Source organism: Panthera pardus, unplaced genomic scaffold (genome assembly GCF_024362965.1).
Source record: "Panthera pardus isolate Hobbes unplaced genomic scaffold, ASM2436296v1 HiC_scaffold_21, whole genome shotgun sequence".
Classification (NCBI taxonomy): Eukaryota; Metazoa; Chordata; class Mammalia; order Carnivora; family Felidae; genus Panthera; species Panthera pardus.
Genome location: NW_026526777.1, coordinates 14,596,721 through 14,617,333, shown reverse-complemented (window position 1 = coordinate 14,617,333; position 20,613 = coordinate 14,596,721). Strand labels below are relative to the sequence as shown.

Below are 20,613 nucleotides of genomic sequence, written 5' to 3'. Positions count from 1 at the left end.
CTGCATGACTCCCTGATTCCTCAGTCCCACTTACTCTACCGGGATGGCAGTGTTAACCTAAAAACTGAACTGCAAAGTTGAATTATCTCACAGCTTTATAAACCCGACAACAAAGTGACAAGACAAAATTTCTTTGTTCTCACTGGGGCCGGGTACATCATTTTGACTTTATAAAGATACTTTAAAGGAATTTTTAAAAATCACAATGTTATAAAACTTGGTAATTATTACTTCAAAACGACAGATTCTATTGTTCATGGAGAAATTTTCAGTTGGTTTTCTCACACCAGTGGTTCAACTGAAAGATTCACCAACTGCTCCCTGGAGAAAACAGAAGATCTGCATTTAAATGGAGATAGAGTATTTCCAAATGCACAGTACCTAGAAGGCAGATACTGTCAAGGTTTCTTAGCGAGAATAACTCAAATTGTATCAGGTACATCTCAATGCTGTGGTTATCTCCATTTGCATAGGGCTCGGTCTGTTTCCATCACATTCTTTCTCCTCTGTGCATTCTTTGTAACATTTGTCCCAAGAAGTTAACATTAAACCCTGCTCCATGGCAAAGTCCCCACACTAACAACAAGCAATTACGACTGTACATATCATTTCTGATGTGTCCAGATAAAGACCACAGAAGATAGGTTGGCCAGAAATGTTAAATAATTGAAAAGGATAATGACTTAATAGAGTAGTAAGCTTAGTTTACAATGCAGCCAATTTAAAGCCATAAAAACACCGTGTAAAAATTTTATCTTGTGGTTGACCATTCCATATCCTATCTATTATTCAAAAGTATCTCAACACTGTTTTTCTTCATTAATGTGGCTTTTGGCGTTTCCCTCAAAATCTTTGTGTTCCCGCGGTTTTCCAACAATTTGGAAACAAGCACAAAATTCCTCCGTGATATCATAAATTCACCTGACCAGGATAGCGAGCTCGTCAATGTCTAACTGAAATTAATTTTATAGACCAGTCTGTAAGGCCAACAGAACTAAAGCTACTTGTAGCAACACATCTGTAAACAAAAGGAGAACCTCATAATAACCCCTTTTCCTGTGACACCCTAATCCAGGGATTTGTCTATATTAGAAAATGTCATGGGGCATCAGGAAAGTTTTGCCTTGAGTGTTCAGCTAAGGTGTGCACGGCACGTCTGTGAAGGAGAAAAAAAGAGACACTTAGGATCAATTTCAAACATAAGCCCATTATCACTGGCAGGCTCTTGCTAAAATTCTAGCTGCAACCAAAATGTCCCTGTCAACAAGGTTACAGAGAACGGCCCCAGATATTCTCAGCGACACTTTCCCCACCCTTCAGCTGTCTGCCGAGTTAGTTACATCTTATCTGGCTGTACCGCCGTCCTCACGCTGATTCAAATTCAGAACTCGAAATGAAAGACGAAGTATCTCGAAGATCACTTAATATTGAAATACTGTTGCAGTAATAAGCGGTGCTCAGTTGGAGATGGGAACATGGTAGTCTCTTGGTAACCTTTTAATTTCTGGAAAAACGGTACAGAATAAATTGAGTGGCACACACACGGAACCCTCATGGATCGATCTGCACTGTTCTGTTAAAGCACCACCCATCAGGAAGTGTGTTTGCTCCCCTTGCAATTCCTGTTAAAGAAGACCAGCAGGTTCCAGCACGCACCATGCACAAAGATTTAAAAGCTATTGTGACTCAATAAAGAAAACAGATCATCTGTCATCCACATTCATCGCCCCAGTCAATGCATAGTCTTACCAGCTATCGGACACTATTCTCAGTATACACACATCTATATAACATGAGTTTAAAGAGTTAGGAGAGTTGTGTCAGTAAAAGTAACAGTCATGGGTAACACACCAATACGTGTTTGAAAGGTCATCTAGGCCTGTTTTGTGACAGACTTGACTCTTCATGTCTGTAGGACAAGAAGCCCCCATCAATGTCACTTAACCTACCTCAACGTTTTCATGCACCTTACTTCTGTCGGCCATTCCTCAGCCCAGATTTGAGAACTGTTTAAATTTCCCTCTCTTTCCCACCATGACAGGACTGTTTCTTAGGCTGGCTAACTCATTTTGATAACATCAAATCTACTGGACAGGGAAAAGGAAAAAAGAGCCCTGCCACTGTTCCCCAACCCCGTTCCCTGCCTTCCCCTTGAGGACTTTTCTTCCTCTTTTCTCTTGCCTGCTGCTTCTGAATTTGGGCATGTTCCAAACACACTCCCCTATTTGGTCTTTGGGCAGCGTGAGAAACAAAGGAGAGTTTTTCTTCAAAACTAGACCAAGTCATTCAGCCGCTCTGAAACACTTCAAAACATCCGCATGTCTCTTGATCCTGACTTAAAGTATTAAGCAGTAGTGTTTTGAAAGTAGTAGGAGGTCATGTGTGGACCTAACAGCTTCTCTCAACTCACATGCTGAGAATTTCTCCTTTTCCTTTCTTCTTCTTCTCCTTTTTTCCTTTTTCTTTTTTGTTAATTTTTTTTGTAAAGAGAGACAGAGAGAAAAGGTGCTATTTTCAACATTGCCCCCTGGTTTAGGTTAGCAAAATCATGTGCTTTCTGTGTGTGCCTGTGTCTTTTTGCACAGCCACTGGCTCTGCCACTACAACACAAACACAGCAAACGTGCCTCCCTAGTTTCAGCAGACCCATGTGGCGATTCACAACATAACCGAAGCAAGCACAATAAATAAACACATACATAACCATTCCACAGCACTGAGGCATGCGGGGGTTTCTCCCAGGCCCTTCCGGACTCTTCCAGAATAGCTCATTAAGATTCTGAAAGGGGGGAGGGGGGTGCAGCTAGGAAAAGGTTGCCGGAAGGGAGAAGAGAAGGGGAGGAGGGGGGATTTGCCCTCTGTGTCTTTCTCTCTCTGAGAATCTCCCATCACCAAACATGGGGGGGGGGGGGGGGACTCTATCCTGCAGACGCTTCTGACATACTTGAGGGAGAGAACGGGGGTAGGTGGTTTGAAATACTTAAATGATGGTCGGGTGACCTCCGTGCAACTTCAGAGACTGCCTCCCTCGGGAAGGTGACCGGGATGGGGAGCCGGGAGGGAATGAGGCATAGAGGACAGGAGGAGAGACACCCGGGACCACGGCAGCAGCAATCACCAGAAGGATTTTCCAGCTCACGACAGCAGTCCTCAACTCCTGACACCACCCTCTCCCCCAACGACCCCTTCCCCATCGCCCCTCCCCCACCAGAAGCCCGGAGGACTCACCCCAACCCCTGTCAGTCCAGTGCCCTAACTCTGCCCTGACTCTTTGCCACTTTCCCAAGCCTGAAGTCTCTATCCAGGGAGGGGGATGGGAGAGGTGTTTAAAGAACAGATCTCACTGACATTAGAATTCATCTGTGTCTCCGGCACACACACGCTGACAGTTTTGCAGTCATGGCAAGGCAGGTCTACAAGAGATGGACGGTACTTATGGTTGTGTTATTGAGGGAGGGGTTGCTTTTTTTTTTTTTTTTCCAAGAGACTCTAAACAAGTGAAGGGGGAAGGAGGTAGCAATAGCGATTTCCACCAGGACTGCAAATCAAGAATGCCCCAGATGCCAATGTCTGTCTCCAGATGTTGATGATAAGGATTTGGACCAGTTACCTTGGCAGGGTCAGAACTGCAGCAGCTTAACCAGGTGAGTCGTCGGGGATTTTAAAGAAGCCGAAGCCGGTTTCTTCGGCTACGAAAGTCTACAGAACCCCCATGCAGGAACATTGCACATCTTACACACGCCTCCTTTAACTGGGCTCCCGCGACCTCAGCAGGCGAGGGGGTGCTGGCCGGCCCGCCGGTGGCAAGGGCACGGCCACCCGCTCTGCCCCCGCGGGCGCGGGGCCGGCCTGGCCCCCGGGGTCCGCGTCGCGAGCGGCTGTGCACTCACCGAGCCGGGCTGTGAGGGGCAGAGGGGCGCCCGCGGCTAGCCGGAGCGCCGAGGCGCCTCCCTTTTCTCTTGGTAGCGTCGGTCCGCACTCCCTGTGACCCAGGACGTCATGATGCCTGTCTGTTTTCTCAATGATAACTTGGCAGAAGAAGACAGAGGCTGCCAGGTTCTCCTCGGGTGGTTACTTGGTATGTGCACGTTTCTGTTTGCATGCGTTTCTCGCTCCCTTTTTAAAAATAAATATCTGTGTTTAAAAAAAAAAATCCCCGGCACTGTCATGATTTGATTGCATTACTGCGTTGGCATCATTGACGCCTCTGGGTGTGTGTGTCTGTGTGTGTCTGTGCGTGTGGGGTTTTTTGCCCCTTTAAATCCTGCTGCTGCCGCCGCCGCCGCCGCCGCCGCCGCAGCCGCTGCAAACGGAAAGCAAGCATGCGTTCATCTTTTGTCTTTCATTTTACCTTCAGGGTGACATTCAGTGCCAACTGCTCCCTTTTGACCGTCGCCAATCCCCGCCTGGGCAAAATAAATTTTCAAAACGTGGGGGGAGGGGAAGGAACAGCCCCTCGGCCCGAGCGCGGGGCTCTCGATTCCTTCCGCTAGCGGACCCCCAGCCGCACCCGACCCACCTCCCGCCCCTGAAAAACCATTTTCCCGTCTACCCACCGGGCCCAGGCAGAGAACTGGCACCAAGACAGCGAGGAGCATCCACCCCGGCCCAGACACTCATGTTCGCGGCTCGCACTTGCTGACTTGCATCTCAGTTGCCTTCTGAGTGTGTAGGCCTCTCACAACTGGAGCTATTTTTGTCTCCCAGAGATGTTCTTTAAAGCCTTTTAAAAATGGGAAGGGGGCAGGGAAGAAAGAGAGGGAGAGAGAGAGAGACAGAGAATAAAAGCCCAATCCCCCTCTTTGAGGGGGCCCTGCAGACACATCAGGAAGTCTGGGGGGCTCCTGGCACCTGACCCACCAGGGGAGTTTGAAAGGGCAGAAAGGATAACTAGGTTTTCATCTGAATTCTTCTACAACAGCAGGAGAACTTTGTCTTACGGCAAAGATATTGTTGCCGGCTTTCCACTGCATTTGTCATTTTTTATAATTACGCTCTCTGGAATCCGTAGGAAAGGTCTCCACAATAACCCTTAATATTTATTTCTGCAAACATGAGAATGTATTTTAGATGGTGTGGCCACGTGACCGGTACAGCACAGAGCAGGTCTTTTTATAACATTTAGTTTCTGTCATTTGTACACGGGTCTGTTCTACGTGGCTTCTATTAATCATAACATTGCACATATCAATCACCATATGCGCATTACTGAAAAAATAAAAATCTAGTGCCAGGTTTGGCAAATACTTGGCCCTTCTTTATCGTTAATTCCCCGTCTGGAGTAGAAGAACGGGCTTGGGAATTTTTTTCCATACGCTTCTTTTTTGTTGACCTTGGTCACCATCATGGATTGGTAAAGTCACTATTCCCACGGATTCCCAATCCCAAAGATGACAGCAGGAGCCAAGGTTGCAAAAAACAAAGCGTGGGAGAGAGTGTCAAATCTGAAAAGCAAAGCTGGTTGGGAGAAAAACTTTTGATCTCATCCAAGATAATCTGCAGCTGCTCTAGGTTTGAGACTAGTTTGCCTGCTTGAGAGGTTGGCTACACTTGATGAAAATAACCGGTAACTTGTTAGGTCTTTTCCCTTTTTTAGTCTTTTCCCTCTAGAGTCATATGCCAAGAATCACTAAGCAAATTCCATAGGGAGGGTACTGCAATTCTGCAAAGATCAGACAATCAGAATCGGGGAAGAGCCTCACCAAAGTAGACCCAAGAGGGTCTGAGGACTATTGACCAGTAGACAGATCCCCAAACTTGAATGGGGTGCTGCTTCACCCTTAACAATTGGACACAGCCCTCTGGCTTGGCTTATCGGTCTCCTTGCAATGCCAGAAGAATGAACTGGTGCAGTCTTGTCTGGTGCGTAGAGGGCATCAGTGTCAAGGAAGGCAAGGGCCTATTTGTAGTGAGCGTCTATTGATGTTATTGGTAACTTTTTAGCATACTGTTCAAGAGAGGCTCGTTAATATTCAAGCTACCAACCTGGTTCTCCAGCTTTATTACTTATTAGCCTTAGAACAGGACCTTTAAAGCCTCACTGGCAAAAAAAAAAAAAAAAAAAAGTACCATAAAAATTTGACTAACTTTAATCCCTTGAAAATCCTTTTTTTTTTTTTTTTTTTTTTTTGCCCGGACAAATGCCTTCCACGCTAGTTGCCACCAATCAACATGCCACTGCAGGCAGCCAGGGGGTGAGATGTTTGAGCAATGAGCAAAGGGGTAGATCTAGGCAGAGGACTCCAGTTGGAATAGATCCTTCCTAAACCGGATTCTCTTAAGCCACCTCTGGCTAAGAGCTGCTCTCTGTTGTTTATTCAGACTACGTTCAAGTCTTTACTTTCTGGCTTCACCCTAAATATAATAGTTAATGTTGTTGTAGCATGTTCAGCTTAACTTTCCAACCAAACCAAAGAGCAAGACAAAAATGCTTACTAAGATGGATGGAATGCATAAAAGTCGTGGTCCTAAACTTCGCTAGTGTTTAGAATTTGCCAATCCAATTAAATCTTCTCAACAAAAACATGAGAGAAGGATTATAGGTATCCTCATTTTACCCCCAAAAAAACTGAGGCACAGAGAAGTTAAGTAATTCGTCCAGCCTTACCCAGCTGGGATCCAAATTCAAGTGCCCTGAGCCCTCACTATCAAGCTCTTTACCTGTTCAACTGCATTCAACCTCCTCACATCTTACACCCATGGTTCAGTCAGGCTGCATATCCACTGCCCACCTCATACCCTTTGTTAACCCCAACGTCACTGCTCAAGCATTCAGTGCCCCCTTCTGCCTCTTTGCTATTCAAGTTCTATCTATTGGTCAAGGCCAAGTTCAAGTCCTACTTTGCCCACAAGCCATTATTTACTATTATTGGGTGTATTGATCATTCTCTCTCTGTTCTATGCTGTTCACTTCTATGTATGACATCACTGTTCTCCGTTTCTGGGTTTTTTTTTTTTTTTTTCATCTCTTCTTCATCTCCCGATTCCTTTCTAACAGCATTATGCATTTTTTCCCTGCTTCTTCCGGTTTGCCTAAGTACAACACTGGCTGTCATTAAATAGCTTCTGATGTACTAATTGACACAAAACTGCCCTTTGGAGAGCTAAGATGTCACTTCAATCTGACAGAAGCTGGAAGTTTTTTATGTAGCAAAAGTTTTATCCTTTTAACTGAAAACATTGCAAACTTGTTTCTCTATACTTCAGATAGTCCCTAGAAAACAGCTAAGTAAAATCAGAGGTGAAATTATTTAATTGGAGAAGCATATTATGAAGAGGTAGAATTTAATGAGTGTGTTGGGGGGGGGTGTGGACAAAACTTAATCATTTTTAGCCATTATGAGCCTCTCTCCGCTATATTTTGAATTTTCTGAGTGTCAGATTAATTTCTCTGTTTAGAAAGATAGGAAAATAAGTGAGAATCACTTATCAGACCTGTGATCTCTTACTGCATCTGCTACTGACTGGCTGTAACTTCTGGCAAATTATTTAATAACTCTGGGCCTCAGTTTCTCTCTTGCACAAGAAGAGATTTAATCAGTCTCCAAAGTCCGTCCAACTCTAAGCTTCTACAAATCTGAAACAGGATGTGGGAGAGAATGAAAGAGAGGGCTCAGCCTAGGAACGCTGTTTTTTTTTCTTTTTCTTTTTTTTGGAGGATATAAAAAATATGCCAAGGAGCTCAGGTAAAGTTAATAAAGATCATATTTCTAATTTCTCAGTATACTTAAGGATAGCTCAGGAAAAAATCCATATACAAAAAAATGTTCAAACTTACATTTTAAAAGATAGTCTCTGGGTGCCTGGGTAGCTCAGTCGGTTAGGCGTCCGACTACGGCCCAGGTCATGATCCCATGCTTTGTGAGTTCAAGCCTGGCATCAGGCTCTGTGCTGACAGCTTGGAGCCTGGAGCCTGTTTCAGATTCTGTGTCTCCCTGTCTCTCTGCCCCTCCCCTGCTTGCACTGTCTCTCTGACTCCCCAAAATAAAAATAACTATTTTTTAAAAAATTTTAAGATAGTCTCTTTTATATGAGATAAAATAATTAACTAAGTATACCAATAGCCCACCCTATCAGCTAGAGTATTATTAATTATCATTCATGCTTGCTTATAACTTTCTTTCTAACACAGTCATATTGTTTTACAGATCTTATTTGATATGAATGCATTTTTTTGCCTGGATGCCTTAATCTCCTGGTTAGCTTGAATTAAATCATGAAGTTAGTTAAAGAGCACAGGTTTACAGTGAAGAGACTCAGGGATTAGAACCAGAGCAGGATCACCCACATATTTCCTCATTGCAACTAACTCTGGGAAAGCCTTTCTCCGCGTTCCTTTCCTTATTTATCTCTATTGAATACTTATAACTCCTTGACCCTCTCCGGTTTTTGTTAGGATAAAATGAAATAGCAGAAGAGAAAGCACTCTTCCAACATAACAAAATATCATCATGGCAGATGGACCATATTTTACACCAGGGTTGATATTCTAAAAAATTTTACAAAATTAATAGAACCTAAGGTCCGCTAGCTGAGAATCTCAGTTAACTTCTATTTACTACTTACAGGACTTCACAAAGGTCTATAGCTAGCTGAAGGAAGAATCAGGATGATTGTGCAGAAATCACTTTGTCCCAGGCCACACTCAAGGCCTGGTACACACCGTGGGAAAATAGTACAGCCAATTGCAACAACCAGGATCAGGGTAATTAGGATACCTGTTTAAAATAAATTTATACCATGCGTCTCTCATGAAAAAAATAAAAACGTTTGCATGAGGCAAGGGTGCTCAAGCCAGACTGCGTGATAGCTCTAGTCTAGGGATCCATGGACCGATTAAGTCTTAAGGTTGTAGGCAAAGTATGTGTATGGGTGTGTGGGTGCACAAGTGCGCGTGCAAGCACACCTGCAAGTGACACCATTATTCTCAAGAAAAGGCGGATAACTTTCATCACATTCTGAGGAGGGATCATGACTCCAGAAAGGTTAAGAACCACTGAGGTAAGAATAGTTTATTTTAAAACTGAACTTAAGGAGAATAATACATTCCTTTAAGCCAAATGCCGTGCTGACTATACCACGGGCAATGTATTAATAATCACCTGTGTTCAGAATGATGGCCTTGAGACCCAATAAAAGCTTCAATCATCAAAGAAATTCATTGTCAGGGTGTTTTACGTAACTTACCCAGGACAATGTATCAGCCTTTTAGAAAGATTTGAATATGAAATAAAATAAGACAAGGCTTTTGGTTTTGTTTAAGCTGGTTGGACCATTCTCTGTGTGCTAAGAAAGATGAACCGAGCACAGGAAAATACTCATTGTTTCTAGGAATACGGGTAAGGTCCACTCAGCTGTGGAGTGGCAAAAAATGAGGGTCTGAAACAGAATTGTGGCAGTGAGGTGGCTTGGAGGGATATTTGGCAGGGATCTGGAATCGACAGACTGAATGATCTGGCTTGGACAACTAAATTAATGGTAGCATGTTAAAAAGGTACAAATTAAGCTTATGCTAAGAAAATAATGAATTTGGTTTGGGATATGTTAGGTTTAAAGGCCTGTGAAATAGCCAGATTCCACTGGCCTTGGGAAAGATTTAGAAGAAATCTGTGGCTGGAGAAATTTCTTTGGGAATTATTAGTGAATGGGCAGTGGTATGAACTGGTAATAAGGTGGGGGTGGAGAGGGAGGATTAGGAATGCAAATGACTTAGGAGCATCTGAAATAAAATTGCATTTATTTGAATAAAATCTAATTTGTGAAATATGAAATCATATAATACCCAAGGCTAAATAGTGTTGGTGATTTTAAATATTTATAGACACCTGTATTCGTACCATAAATCTCTGAATAGGACTATACATCTCAGATTTTATTTTACACCTAGGGCTTTCTGGAGTTCTTCATTTCAAGGCTCTGTTTTTCATTCGAGATAGTGCATTCGCTGCCTGGGTTCAGAAGGGAGAAAGACTCTTCTTTGGCAACCAGGTTCAACTGGAAAAAATCATCAAGATGTCACCTGATGCCGCATGTTACAACTATGTTCTCAGCTACGTGGCCCTGCCAGTTGCTGAACCAGCAGAGGTAACTCAGCGTCATGGAAAGAACACTTAAACTTGGAGTCAGAACACTTGATTGGGAGTCTAATTTCTGCCTCTTACTGCTGTTATGATCCTGGGAAAGTCATTCAACTGCTTCCACCCTGGATTTCCTCCTTGGCAACTGCCCTCGGGGAATGATCCCTCCGGCACTGGTGTCCTCGTGACTACCAGTTGGGTAGAGTGAGGAAACCCAACCACATGCTTCAAAATTCCCCTCCTGGATGAACTCTTCTAGGATATCCTCTCCCACTCTCCTCTCTGTGACAGCCCAGTGGGCCCCACCACCCTCTTCCCCACCTCCATCAACACACTTCCATGACTATACTCACCTTACTTGAATTATTGTTCATATGTCTGCCTTTGCTGCTCAGTGGTAACTGCCTTCAGTGTAACAGAGATTTTAGTTATCTTTTACCCCTAGTGCCTAACACACAGTAGGTGCTCCACGAATGTTAAATGAATAAACTGTTATCAGGGGAGAGCATGTGCCGACATCTGTTCCTATTCCATGAAAATTCTTTAGATAATCTGAGAAGTGGAAAAGCAGGGCCAGCCTTACCCATAGGCCATAAACTGTACTATACCAGTGCTTTGCTCAGAGGGGGCCTCTCTCTGGTAAAACTCCTGCATATACTGCTTATTATGCTACTTTTATGAATACAATTATTATAAGGGAATAAACTAGGCCATTTCCTGGTCATATTTAAACATAAAATGCAAAACTGCGCTTCCCTCCAAAAAACATATCAACACTGACCTTGTTTGACGCTAACACATAAATGCTGGATACCAGATTTTTCCAGAGAGCTAAGGTGAAGGAAGATAAAGAGGGTGGGAGACAGCCCTGGGGACAGGAAGGAGGGCTGAATGGCTATCACAGAGTGGCAGAAAGGACCCAGAACACAGAACCGAAGGTCCTGTCTCAAATTCCTGGAGAATGATCTTAGGCTCTCTGTGATCAGTTACCGTGTCTTTCAAATGGAATCATGATGTTTCAGTAACAGAGTGACCAAGGGGATTGAATGACATAATGTATAAAAGGCCCTGATGCCCTGTCAAAACAGGTGCCTGATAAAAGTAAATTTTCCTCCCTCCCTTTCTTCCTCCCTGTCTGTTTACCCTTCCAGAAGAAAAAGGAACCAAATTCACTGATTCACAACCATGATCAACTTGTAACCTTTATGCTTGTCCAGGCTACTAAAAAAGAATCACAAGGGTTAACTTATACCAGTAGTCTCCAAACTTTGGGGCACACTGGAATCATGCTGGAGCTTTAAACAATCTTGATTCTCAATTTGTACCCCACAGCAATTACATCAGAACGTCTGAGGGTTGGGGGCGCCTGGGTGGCTCTGTCGGTTGAGCGTCCGACTTCAGCTCAGGCCATGATCTCGCGGTCTGTGAGTTCGAGCCCCGCGTCAGGCTCTGTGCTGACCGCTCAGAGCCTGGAGCCTGTTTCGGATTCTGTGTCTTCCTCTCTCTGACCCTCCCCCGTTCATGCTCTGTCTCTCTCTGTCTCAAAAATAAATAAACATAAAAAAAAAATTAAATTAAAAAAAAAAGAACATCTGAGGGTTGGAGTCAGGTAATGGTATATTTTTTTTTTTTTTAAACCCTAAGTGATCCCAGCAGATACCAATGTTTGGGAACCACTGGCTAATGCAGAGAAGTGGGCCTTTGGCCAGTGAGTTAGTCTAATTGGAGCCTGATGCTAATAAGGCACAAGTTTGGATTCGGGCCCAGGAGAGCAGCTCTTTACTCCTCCACAGACCCAGGATTCTTCTTCTCCTTCAACCCTCTTTGGCAAGCTCTTTATAAAAGAACCCTAGACAGGGTAGTAACAGGAGACCGACTCATCCCAACTACCAAAAAAGCAAATAGAAAAGCACATAAGACACCTGTATTTGTAGTACTTTACAATTTAGAAAGTGCTTTAACCCCTGATTTTATTTAATCTTCAACTTTGCACAGTTGGTATTATCATGCCCAATTTACGGATGATGAAACCAAAACCAAGAGAAGTTCGATTCGCTCAGGGAAAAGTGGCAGATTCAGGTCTCACGCTTATTCCAGAATGGATGCAATTTTCCTGGACCATGCAGCTCCAGAAACCTTACTGGTTGGTGGGGTCATATCCACATTGGAAGGATGGCTCAGAGCTATGGTCTAGCCACTCTGTCATGTTAGGAAAGGAGGCAAGAAGGGAGGGAGGGAAAGAAGGAGGGAGGAAGAAAAATATTTTAAATATGTTTGAATTAAATAGGTTTCTCTCCAGCAGGCTTTTCAAATTATTTAATATGCTAACAAGCACTGTAAATATCTAGAAATTATTATTTCCCAACTTATTGGACAGTGAAACCCTTTTTAAACTCAGCATTTCTTAGGACTAATGTCCCATGGGGTGCCATTAATAGCTGCTTTCCTCACCTCCCCCAACATTTGCTGAGGGTCACCCCTTCAGAGAGGATGCTCCCCGCCCCCACCAAACCCCTTATTTAAAACAGAAACACCACCTTCTTCTCCCCAGCCCAGTCCTCCCCACCTGCTTTCCTGTTTTGTTTTTCCCATAATCCTTAACACCTTCCAAAATAGCTCACAGGTTTACTTCTTTATTTTGTCTACTATCTGCCTCACTCTGTCTATAGGCTCTAATGAGGGCAGGGCTTTTTCTGGCTATTTTTTTCCCACCGTGATTTCACTAGCACCTAGAAGCGTACCTGGCCCAGAGTAGGTATTCAACAAGTATGTGTTAAAGAAATGAAGGAGGAAAAAAAAAAAAGGAATGAAGGAAGGGCCAAAGAGAAAGGCTCTGTGGAAGAAATTCAAATAAAGGTATCTTCTCCTTAGGGTCCCTTTACAGATATCTTTTCTGATTGTAGTTATTCCTAGAATACAATCTAATGGGGTGGATATGATCCCTACCTTACAAAAAAATAAAATTAGAATTAAAGCAATTATACCTGTAAGCAGAGCAAAAAATTGGTTAAGCAAAAAGATTGTTAAACTGGAATTGATTCTTTTTAATTTTCTGTGTAATTATTGTGAGATAAAGTACATACGGCAGATGTTTCCAACAGTATCTGGGAGACCTAACAGAAACATGGATGGCCATGCATTAATCACACCAAGGCCTAATGTATCAGGCCAGGAAACTATTTTCCACCTACCAAAACTATCCAAGCTGAGATATGAAACTTCAGCAAGCCCCAGATATAACAATGTTAATCACTGCCTGAATTCAGATTCCCCATAGGTCAAATCACATTCCGAGAAAGGTTCTATAGAAGTCTAGTGGAAATCGGCCTATAGCTCAGGTGTCAGTAGGGTCCTCCCACCCCACTTCCCAAGGCCTCTGCCTTATAACCACACATGGCATCACTGTGGAGCTGTTCTCTATAAAGGTCAAAGTGCAATTCAAATATAAGCATGGATGATGACGGTCCATGGAGCTCAGAAAATGACCCAACTGGCCGATTCCTCTCCAAACACAAGAGTAATGATGAAGCGGAGAATACATACTAATAATGTTGCATGTGTGCTCTGCTCCTTTATGTTTCCTTTTTATCCAGAAAAACCACATTTATGAAGGCAGGCTCTTTTAGTAGTGAAAGTGATGTTTATTAAACACATCAGAATCTACAAATCCAAATGAGCAGCTCCCTACAAAATAGTCACTTGGGGAGGCTACGTGATGACCTCAGTGAGGCTGTGATTGCTTCAAACATTTTGGGAATTCCTCTTTTAAAATCACCTTCCTAGCTGTTTTAAAACTCACAAGAAAACCAGTATCATTCTTTTATGGCTGCTCTTTATGTAACAAAAATGCCACATTTCAATCCCAGTAGTCTTAGTTGGTCGGAGTAGTGGGTAACAAACTGGTTGCCCATCAGAATCTCCCAGGCCTTTATTAAAGACACAGTCTGCCAGACTGGCCCTAATTCACCATGCAGTAGGTCAGGGCTGGGAATTGGGATTCTGTGGTTGAATAACCATCTCAGGTGATTCTGATGCATCCAATTTTCTTTGTGAACTGTGGGTGTATGTGCCTTGCTGCTAGGACAGGGTTTGGCATCTGAACCACGGCCTGAGCCAATTAACTTTCCTCTACAGCCATGACGCCAAAACCTCTAACATCCAATTACTCATTCTCTTCCCCAACAACTATTGACCCCTTCCTATTTGTTCTACAAAGAGGAACTGTTGGCAAGAGAAAGCCCCAAATGAAAGAGCGTGAATGGTTAGGTCAAAAACATCCATGTTGGACACATCCTCTTTCTCGCCATTCTTTTTTGACCAACTTCATGGCTTCAACCTCTGCTTTGGAGACAGTCCAAAAGAGAATAAAAGTACAGGCAACAGAATAAAATTGCCTGGAGTCAAACTCTTGCTTGACCACTTAATCAGGTGACCTGGGACAAGTAACTTACCTGCTCTGTGCCTCAGTGTTCCTCATCTGAGATGTAACTAATCTGAGTACCTATATCCTAGGAATGCTGAGAGGATTGTGTGATATAATATATATTAAATGTTCAGCACAGCACTCATAGTTTTCAGAAAATATTAACTATTATTTTTTAACTGTTTTTAGTACTTATGTGCTAATCATTCCTAAATTATAAATTCTAGATCTGAAATCCCAACCTCTTACTGTTTACCATTAATATATACATACCCATCACCATTTCAAACTTATCAGATAAAAACTTGAATTAAATATTGGCCTAACTTTTCAAATTTATTCTAGCATATTTGTTCTAATTTTGAGTCAATCTACCATTATCCGTAGACTCATTAGGTACCAAACCAAATTTATCTCAGATTTTTTTCTTCTACCTTTCACTACCTCCCATGCCAACAAATACACCCACCTGCACATTCACTTAGTTATAAAGTCTTCTTGATTTTACCTCAATGATTTTTCTTTCCACTTTGTGCGTGTGTGTGTGTGTGTGTGTGTGTGTGTGTGTGTGTATTTTAAACTATTGTTTATTACTATAGTAACTATTGTTACTACATGCCAGGTCTAAACCCTGTACAAGCATTAATTCACATAAGTCTTACAGTAGCCTCATGAATTAAGTGCTATTATGATTTCCATTTTTAAAGATGTAAAACAAAGGTACAAATCAGTTAGGAAACTTGCTGAGGTTCAATGAGCAAGTAACTATAGGAAAGGGGAGTCAATGTTGGCAGCATGGCACAGGGCTGTGCTCTTTACTACTACCTAGGACTACTGCTAATATTTTAAAAATAATAATATGTGTTGACTTCTCAGCACAATATGCCATCACAACAACCCTATGAAGTACACAGTGTTAACACTCCTCCTTTGTAGATGAGGATACGGGGACCCACAGAGTATGACCTGCCACTTCTCTAGTTTGGGTCCCCTTGTGCATTTCCTGGGCTAATGAAATTACCTCCCATCTCTTCTCTGCACTGCCTAGTTGAAATAGTACTGGGAAAATTGGATATTCACATGCAAAAGAATAAAACTAGACGCCTAGCTTACCTCATTCACAAAAAATAACTCAAAGTGAATTAAAGACTTCAAAGTAGGACCTGAAACCATAAAACTCCCAGGAGAAAACATAGGGAAAAATCTCCTTGACATTGGTCTCAGCAACAATTATATGGATATGACACCCCAAAAGCAAAGATAAACAGAACTATATCAAACTAAAAAGCATCTGCAGAGCAAGAATAAACAAAATGAAAAGGCAACCTATGAAATAGAGGAAGATATTTGCAAACCACATACCTGATAAGGGTTAATATGCAAAATATACGAGAAACTCATACAACTCAATAGATAAAACCAAAGAAGCCAATGTAAAAATGGACAAAGATCTAAACTGACATTTTTCTAAGAAGATATTCATATGACCAACAGATACATGAAAAGAAGCACAACGTGACTAATCATTACAGAAATGCAAACCAAACCACAGTGAGATATCACCTCACACTTGTTAGAATGGCTATCATCAAAGAGACAAGAGGTAACAGTCCTGGCAAGGAAGCAGGTAAAAAGGAACCCTTGCACACTGTTGGTAGGAACACAAAGTGGTACAGCCACTATGGCAAACAGTATGAAGGTTCCTTTAAAAATTAAAAAATAGAACTACCATACGATCTAGCAATTCCACTTTTGGGTATATATCTGAAGGAAGTGAAATCACCATCTCAAGGAGGTATCTGCACCCCCATGCTCCCTGTAGCACTATTTACAATAACCAAGACATAGAAATAATCTAAGTCTTCATCAGTGGATAAATGGATAAAGAAAATGTGACTGATTTTATGGATATAGGAAATTCTACCTTTTGCAACCACATGGATGAACCTGGAAAGCATTGTGCTAAGTGAAACACAGAGAAAGACAAATACTATATGATCTCACTTATATATGGGGAATATAAAAATGTGGAACTCATAGAAACAGAGACCAGATTGGTGGTTGCCAGGGCTGAGGAAATGGGTGAAGACGGTCTAAGGATACAAACTTCCAGTTGTAAGATGAGTAAGTTGGAGGGATGTAATATACAGCATGGTGACTATCACTAACAATACAGTATTGTATACAGTAAAACCTTGGTTTGTGAGCATAATTCGTTCCAGAAACATGCTTGTCATCCAAAGCACTTGCCTATCAAAGCGAATTTCAAGAACCATTGGCTCAGTTGTGATCCTGTGACACGCGGCATCATGTACTACTGTTACCGCAACATGTTGCTCATTTATCAAATTAAAACTTAGTAGAAATGTTTGCTCATTTTGCGGAACACTCACAGAACAAGTTACTCACAATCCAAGGTTTTACCGTATTTGAAAGTTGCTAAGAGACTAGATCTTAAAAGTTGTCACCACCACAAAAAAAAAAAAAAAAAGAAAGAAAGAAAAGTAACTATATGAGGTGACGTATCAACCAAGATTATTGTGGTAGTAATTTCACAATACATACATACATCAAATCATTATGTTGTACACCTTAAACTTACACAACGTTGTAAGTCAATTTTATCTCAATCAAGCTGGGGAGAAGAAAAGAAAAAAGAAAAGAAAGCATTTCTCAGCAGAAGGGGAAATTTGCTGTGAGTAGGAAACTCCAAATAATATTGTTCACCATGGCTCCTGCCATTCTGTGTTGGATGGATTTAAGTACTCAATCTGGAAGGCTTGGTTGGGTTGGAGATTTGTCTGGAAGCTTGGTTTGTACATAAGCAGTTTTTGTAAGTTTCTTAAATGTTTATTTGGGTTTGCTCGGAGGAAGTAGGGAGCTGATGGAGAGTACAGGGCGAACGCATCCTCCCTCAGTCACCCTCCCTCTGTGGGCAGCGCTAGAACATGAAGTGTCAAGGCCAGAGTGAGAGACAGAGAGCTCCTCGGCCGGTCTATGGGGTCTGGATGTCGTGCTGCGAGGGGAGGCAGCTACAGGATTCTGAAAGGGGAAGGACATGATCGTATTTATGTCAAAGAGCGGATTACGCAGGTGACTGATGCCACTCCCTGACTCACAATCCTAAAGTGGCATGGCCTCATGCCCAAAGAAAGAATGCAATCTCTTCGGCATTCCCAGAAGACACATCAAGTGTAAAGATCTTGAGATGCCTGCATATTTGTTCTATTCTAGAAACAGCAAGCAGACCCGAGTGGCCGGAGCAGGAGCAGAAGCAGATGTGAGATAGGGTGGGGCACTGGCAAATGATAAGGAAAATGAGCAGGGAAGCAAACTGATCTGACTTATTTTGGGCAAAAAAAAAAATCACTATTTGCTCTGATCCTGGATCCCATCAATAAGAACACACGACCGTTCCCAGAACAGGGCTCTGCAAACATTCTCAGACACTGCTCTGCCCTCAGTGCCTGTTCTTTTAAGCGCCACGCATTCTTACATCTGTCACATACTTTGAGTCAAGAAGAAAACAAAGTCAAGGACAAAACTGTCTTTTGTGTCCCCTATAGCCTCTGTGAACAGTTCTGGTGTAGACTGTGCATTTGGAGAGCCAGGTGCAGAGTGCTGGTACCTAGTGAGAGTGCGGTCACGTGGTGAAAGGCCTGGAAGCTGCTGTTTAATACGTAAATGAAAATGGAAGGGGAGCAAAGAGCTGCCACCATCAGCTTGCAGTCAGTCAACATGGTTGGAGTAGAAAGAGTCACAGAGCTTGTATTCAGAAAACCTGGCTTCTAGACTTGACTCTATCATTTACCAGCTGACTGGCCTTGGGCAGTTGAACTAGCTGAGCCTCATTACCTCATCTGCTCAATGCAGATGACTCCTGCCTCACCACATTGAGAAGGGAGGAGGGAGACATACATGAGACCTGAGGGGTAACACACTCTGTAAATGATAATGGGCTATGTGAGAGCATGACTTCATTATCTTATCAGCTGACTAGTCCCCAAACAAGATCTCGAAGTCAGAGAAATGGAGTGTCTTGGAGTAGAGACGGCGATAAGAGAGAGCCTGGGGTAGCAGGTGTTAGGTGGCACAGGGTCACAGGGGCTTCAGGGTAAGAAGAAAACAGTGACGTCATCACATGATGAAAAGGAACATTCTTCCCATTCAGGATACATTTCATATCTGAGCTTTTGAAATTTTGCAATAAAATAACAGTTATATCAACTCTACAGTTTGAGAGTCATCATAAAAGTCCTCCTTACAGACGAGGTTTCTTTGGTGAGAGGCAAATCTTGGGGAACGTTCACATGATAGGTTACTCTCTAGGAAAGAGCTTTTGAAGGATTATGGGTTCCAGGTGGATTCAGTTGGACAACTAAAGTAAGTGCAATATCCCATCTAGTTCTTAGTCCCTGTGACACTCTCATTCCCAAAGAAACCCAAACAGACCCACCAGCAAATTCAGCTCCATTCGAAGCATGATATCCATCCTGACCTCTAGTCAGAGGCAACTCAACAAGGCTAGATATCATGTCATTATCACCATTCTTCCAGTCTCTTGCTGACAGGGTCGCCTATCTCCAGTAACTGAACTCCTGGTTCCTATCGTCAAATCCCCACATTGCTCTAGGCATTACCCTAGTAACCATTTTTTTTTATAAAAGCTACCAGATGTTGCATTCTTAGCATGGTTCACTCATGTGCTGAGTGCCTTATTATTTTTAACACCACAATAACCCTAAAAGGGAGGCACTATCTCAACTGCTTGACTTTACAGAAAGTAAATAGAGGTTAAATAACTTGATCAAGATGATGAGTGAGTGGTGGGGTCAGGATGTGGGCTGAGCTGTTCAACTCCTAAGCCTTAATCAGAATGGTCTGTCCTGGGTCCTGAATACTAGCCATGTGCATGAGTCCCCTCTAAAGCCTGGAGTCTGCCTGGATGGGTGCTGACTGCTTTCCCTTGGACAACTTGGCTGGCTGGAATAGCCATCACCTACCACTCATCGGACGACCCTGATGCTGCTCCCATAGGAGTGCCCACCTGTCTCCATGGTAACATATTCTGTGCACTATTCTCCTGCTTAGACATCCTCCCCGGTCCACATGTGGACGATCAGCCCAGCACTTGCCCCATTCTAGCAGCCACCCCTAGTCCCGAGTCTCAGTTTTTCTCGCTGGTGATTTCCAAGCATGTGAAGCTATTAGGCTGTGTGACCTTGGAGTCTCCTACAGGGAAAGATGAGAGGTTTCATGAAGTAGAAACTAATAAAAATGCTCACCTTCACCTTATGTCACTTTCTAGATAAATACAATAAACGTTGATACCATATAATTATTTTAAGAACGAAGTCAGTGCCTGAACCAGATTGTAGTAAATTCACTCGCTTTGTTAAAAGTAAACATCAGTGCAACATTCCCTAATTGGCAACCAAAATGGCAGGCCTAATTGCTAAAGAATTAAAAGATACATTGTCTTCCAACAACTAAAGAAAAAAAAAATCTTGAAATTAGGTAAAAGCCTTCAAATGCAATAGTCCCTGAGCAATAGATTTCAAACAGTTTTCAAGCAAAGGAACCAAGCACTGTCTTTGAAAGTAATGGTAGGTGGAATCTCTCAATGTTAAGAGATCAAAGAGGGGCATCTCTGAGTGAATGGCAGTATGAAAGCTAGACCTCCTCTATATTGTCCCTCTCTGTTTCATCACACGGTGCCCTCAACCTCGGCTAACACACACACACACACCCCTATAACACCTGGTCTCAGTGGCTTTTAGGGTCATTTTTAAGTGATTCCATGACTATTTCCTGAAAGTAGTTAGTTAAGTATGAATTGAGATGACAAAGTTGTAAAAGACACTGGTGATTTTACTTTAGGATCTAACGGAAGATGAAAAATTCTGACTTGTGTAGGATAAAGAGGCTCACTTTTCAGGAGAAAGGGTTTTTGGAAACAAACATTCCCTTCAGAGTCCCCCTGGTAACATCAACTATCCTGTTACAAGCTGCTTGGCCAGCTTGAAGTCTCACTGGCATGGGACACTTGGCTTTGAACTCTGCCACCCTCCCCCTGTGACCATCACCTCTCCTCCAACCTTACTGCCTTAGCCTT

The 20,613-nt window shown here is 42.7% G+C and overlaps 1 protein-coding gene and 1 long non-coding RNA gene across 16 annotated transcripts in view; one reads left to right on the top strand and one right to left on the bottom strand.

The window, feature by feature from the left end:
- Positions 1–20,613, bottom strand: part of ESRRG (estrogen related receptor gamma) — a 625,497-nt gene that overhangs the window by 576,339 nt on the left and 28,545 nt on the right. For 5 of the 15 annotated variants that reach the window (XM_053908972.1, XM_019465631.2, XM_019465624.2 and 2 more), the window contains exon 1: positions 3,610–3,756. The exons of 4 other annotated variants lie outside the window; for them this stretch is intronic. The gene's annotated coding sequence lies outside the window, so the exon portion shown is untranslated. Of the gene's footprint in view, positions 1–3,227; positions 3,323–3,609; positions 3,757–3,889; positions 4,001–4,555; positions 4,680–20,613 lie in introns of those variants that run through there. 6 more of the 15 variants (XM_019465630.2, XM_053908978.1, XM_053908973.1 and 3 more) reach the window with 5 other exon arrangements.
- LOC109276573 (uncharacterized) lies at positions 3,964–10,765 on the top strand. The gene is made up of 3 exons (XR_002084731.2): positions 3,964–4,077; positions 8,147–8,999; positions 9,886–10,765. It is a non-coding gene; the product is annotated as an uncharacterized LOC109276573 (long non-coding RNA).